At 35.5% G+C, this 4,832-nt stretch overlaps 1 long non-coding RNA gene across 1 annotated transcript; it reads right to left on the bottom strand.

The window, feature by feature from the left end:
• Nucleotides 1-384: 384 nt before the first annotated feature.
• On the bottom strand, nt 385-4,526 carry LOC109168590. The gene is made up of 11 exons (XR_002052105.1): nt 4,130-4,526; nt 3,907-3,988; nt 3,546-3,642; nt 3,282-3,467; nt 3,111-3,188; nt 2,725-2,868; nt 2,531-2,644; nt 2,087-2,134; nt 1,638-1,742; nt 1,364-1,450; nt 385-575 (listed from the first exon to the last, which is right to left on the bottom strand). It is a non-coding gene; the product is annotated as an uncharacterized LOC109168590 (long non-coding RNA).
• Nucleotides 4,527-4,832: the final 306 nt, after the last annotated feature.

Genomic DNA, 4,832 nt, shown 5'->3' with positions numbered 1-4,832 from the left:
GCGGGTAGCTGGCGGGTGGACGGCCACCCGCTGGTACGGTGCGGTGCGGTGCGGTGGTCGGTTGGTCTCCATTGGTCGATCCCACTAGTACAAAATTGCAGATAGGCAACCATTGTAAAAGACAATAGGCTACCATTCTACAATGGTCGCCTATGAGAGGCTCGCGCAAAGTCATGGACTTTACGCGACCATTTCAAAATGGTCGCGCATTGTCGGTAATACACGACCATTCTTGACCAAGAATGGTCGCGTATTGTTTTTTTATTTTTTTTATTCAAATGTAATACGCGACCATTCTTAGATAGGAATGGTCGCGTATTGTCTTTTTAAAAATAAAAAAAAATTAAAAATAATTTTAAAACTATATTATTTTGCACCATGCAATTCTCACACAACCATTATGAAATTACTACAGTATTGTAAAAAACAATAAATGAAATTACATATTTACAATTCTAAATTAAAAATAATTGAAATCTACAAAAGAAAAGAATGAAATTACAACAAATAATTGTATCAGAAATATGTCTTGCACCAGAAAGAGAGCTCCCAAACTGATCCTCCAAGAAGAACAACTTCACACCACAAATAATTGTATCAGAAATATGTCTTGCACCAGAAAGGACCTAGGCCCAATTTTAGATTCTAACAGTTATCAAAAGATGTAAAGCAAAATCCATATTTTGTACTAGAGAATTTCCAAGTTCAATATAGTGAAGTGTCTCTTGCCATCAACTTAGTTTCATTGTAAGGACAGAAGAGCAAGATGCATAAATTTCTTTATAAGCAGCAGTAGTCAATCCAAAGAAAATATGACAGCAGCACACAATTCCAGTTCAAAAATGAAGCAACTTTTCTTTCCTGTCTAACTAAGGAACTTAACTAGTGCATTGAGCATGATGTGTCCAAACACAAGGAAATGATGAGAAAGGGAATCTAAAAATCCTATTTTGTATTTCCAGTTTTTAAAATCATTTTTGTAGTTATTTTGGAAAGTTGGATTGAAAAATCTTTAAAGAAAACATGTTCATTAGTTGTAACCTTGTAATTAGAAAAACAAAAAAGGAGGCAAATATGTTCAAATTTGGATCATTTTTGTAGAAAAAGAAGAAAAGTGTACAACTCTTCCTTACTGATCAAGTACAATGCACACACACATACATGAAAAAGAATTTTAGGTTATCAAAACTAGGCATAAACACATTAAGTGGACGGTTCAATAATAACTGTTCAACCCTTGGTATTTATTTCTCAACAATTTTCTTCATACAAAAAATATCAAAGCGAGTGGTGGTGGGAGGAGGAGAGCAACAATTATGGTGAGCAGTGGGGGACAGTAGTAGCAGGATGTATTATGACTAACCTTATTACATTGGATGATGCCATAGAGGCTGTCAGGCTCATTTATTTGTGTAACTGCAGAGACTAGTATCTCAATGTGTTCTGGAAGCTGAAAGCCAAGACAAGAAAAAGGCATACTTTAAAATGCTTTGTATTAGTTATGCAGTTAGTATAGCAGTAAACCCAGTATCGATAGTTTGATTTCAGATTAGTGTTCTACAAACATTAAAAGCAGTTAAGAAACAACAAACTTGTCCATTAATAAGTCAAATCAAATGTGCATAGTACAAACTCACTATTTCAAGATGGGAGAAGTCTGGATTCCCCAAGGTAAGGCTGCTAAATCTTTCCTTGCACCAGTATTCCACATACAAAAGTGCACTAAAGTAAGCACCAGAAGTCTGAAAATAATATACAAAATAATAATTAATCCCACTCATTCTAGCAGCATAAGCCTCTACTGAAGTTAGCACACAATTTTGGGGTATGAAAGCAGGTAGATGCCTGGGTTTAAATCCCACTTGCTACCCATCATCACAATTTACATGGCTTCATCTATCCAAAAGAATTTGTCCCAGACATGAAGGAATATGTTCAAGGTGATAAATAAAATATTAAAATTTTCCCTCTCAAACACCTTGATGTGTTAAGTACAACTGAAAGGTGACACTAATAGACCGGGAGAAATACTAAAGATTAGGAAGTGAAACATTAATAGTGGAGAGTGTTAAGCTCTAGCACTCACAATTGCAAACTTGGCAACAACCAGATAGTCTATGGGAAGCCAATACACCTAACCAAGAAGAAAGAGAAAGAAGTCAAAGAACACAAGTCAGAAATATGTTAAAAGAAATAAACAGGATAACTATCGTTTCTTACATATATTAAACACCAATACATGTTGGCAATAACAAATAAATAATCTTTGAAATCTTGATGTCATCAAACAAACTAAAATAGTTGTCTGTCACAATACTGATTAACATAATAGTTAAGAAATTATGATCAACTAGATTCCACATGAAAATTTCTTTGGTGCCTATTACTACTAACAATGTGCAGCTATTGAGCAATTACTTTTTTGAACACAAAATCATAAAATTAAATGTGCAATAGCACTTGCACAAAGCATAGAACATCAGGATTGAAGATATATAGCAAAGTATATAGTAACCAACAAATTTTTTACCTTATCCCAAAGCAATGTGGAGAATGCAGATCCAGATGACGTTGTTGGCTGATCCTTTACCTTAACTATTGCAGAGCGGGATCTTGATCCATAACTTGAGGGCCTTGAGTATTGCTGAAAATATCAGGCAATACTGTTAATAATTAACAGCGAAATGTTGATAAAAATCATCCCACCAGTTGCATCATATCAACCTTCAAATTTTCCTGCTTATGTGCAGTAGAAGACGAAATTGCTCGTTCAGTTACATGGCACAACCGAAGAACATTAAGTGCTTCTAGTACAACTTGAATTGATTTAGTCAGCTTGTTGCTCCCAGTAAAAATATTTTCCTGCACCTAAATACAAACATAGAGATAATAACTATTCCTCATTCAACATAGAGAGGAAGTGATAACTAACATTCAAATTTATAGACCATATGCATGTCACGGTTTAATTAGCCAAGGTAATCAGTATTATATTAGAGCATTAGTAGTTTGCTTTTATGCAACCTATCCTACATTGGCTGGGATTACGTTATAACTAACAGAATAATTGTAAGATAATTTTTAAAAGTTAAGAACAGCAAGAAGAGAACCTTGATAGGTTGGAAATCACTTCAGGAAATAGAAGTTCTGCAACTTCAGATTTCACCAACACAATTTCTTGACATAATCTAGAGGAATATGGAAAATTTTCATGTAAAATGTAGATCATCCCGGCAAGGCATAAAAAACGAGACAATTGCTCTTTTAAAGAAGAAACCCACCTTATAATAGTATCATTGCAATATCCAATTAGAGCATGCACAAGTGGGCATATCCATGTCTCAAAAGTTTTCTCATCAGTACTCCACAAAGTAGAACTCTCCAGTGAAGTTGCTTCAGCTGCCCATGGACAAGAATATTTTGCCTAACCAATTCCTTATCACCAGGCAGATTTTTTTATTGCTCTCCTACATTCACAGTGTATAGTAGTTATAGATATATGCCTATAAATTCACAAAACAAATAGTAAGCAATGAAAGTACTACCTGGATCGTGAGGAGACCAATTCTTGGTAGTGAAGTTCTTAAAATTAATACTTGCCGAATGCCGGACTTCATTATGAGAGGACCCATCCAATATTATCTGCAGCAACCTCACAATATTATTCTAACTTTAAACATAAAACCTAAACATTTTGACAAAATAATTATACTAACTGGCAATTGGACAAGGAAAATCTTCAACTTCTTTAATAAATGGTGAATTGAGTAAATAGCTAAAATAGTTTAGATGTAAATACAATGGATTTCACATCTATACAAATTGTATAGGAAAATAATGCAACAAAAAAATCAAAATCCACCACAATTGCAATGAAAGCATTCAAAAATTGAAAATTGAACTTACTGCTCCACATTGACAATAATAATCTTTCAACTGTTCCAAAATGACATAGTATCTCTCCATGTCCCTTCCAACTGTATATCTTCTGAACATTTCGCCCAAAAAACGCGTAAGGGAGTTAGAGATGAGTATTAAGGGTTTTATGGTCTCTGAACGTATCACCCAAAGAATCAGAAAACATCGAGTTAGATTTGAGACAGAAACAAAATGAAAAACAGAGAGAAACCTCTGAGCTTTCCTCTTCTTCGGTGGAGCGGCGGTCGTGGGTGTCTGAAGCAGGGGCGGAGGCGTCAGCAGATCAGCGGTGAAGGCTTGTCGCGGTGTGGTGCGTCGTCGATAGGTCGCCGCTGCTGCTGTGCATTCTTGTTATCGGATTTCCCCGCCGATTGAGAGCTTGATGGAGCAATCGAAGAAGCACTGCCGGCGATTTTACGAGGAAGAAAGGGAGACGATTTGTGAGTGTTGAGGAAGAGGAAGAAGCACGGCTGGTGTTGGCGTTAGACTAGGGTTTGTAAGTGTTCGAAGATCTGGCGGTGAGACGATTTATGCGTGAAGGAAGCTTTTAGATCTACTGTGCGTGGGATACGATTTCTGATCTATTAAATCTAGGGTTAATATTAGGCAACCATTTATATTATAAATGGTTGTCTATTATAAAACAACTTCTATTGTAAGGCAACCATTTCTATCTATTATAAATTATTATTATTTTAATTAAATAAAAAATACAATGGGCAACCATTACAGATAACAACGGTGGCAGATTATTGATAACTTATTTACAAAATTGTCACCGCAATTTTTTAGGCTAAGATTAGGCAACCATTCTTTCAACAATGGTGGCCTATGGTCAATCTTCTATGTTCAATTTTATACTAGTGTCCCCATGCACCAATGTGTTTTCTTTGATGTTTGTAAATCTAGAGCGA

This window comes from Ipomoea nil, unplaced genomic scaffold (assembly GCF_001879475.1).
Source record: "Ipomoea nil cultivar Tokyo-kokei standard unplaced genomic scaffold, Asagao_1.1 scaffold3210, whole genome shotgun sequence".
NCBI lineage: Eukaryota > Viridiplantae > Streptophyta > Magnoliopsida > Solanales > Convolvulaceae > Ipomoea > Ipomoea nil.
Note: the sequence above shows the minus strand (reverse complement) of the source record. Positions and strands in the feature narration are given on the sequence as shown.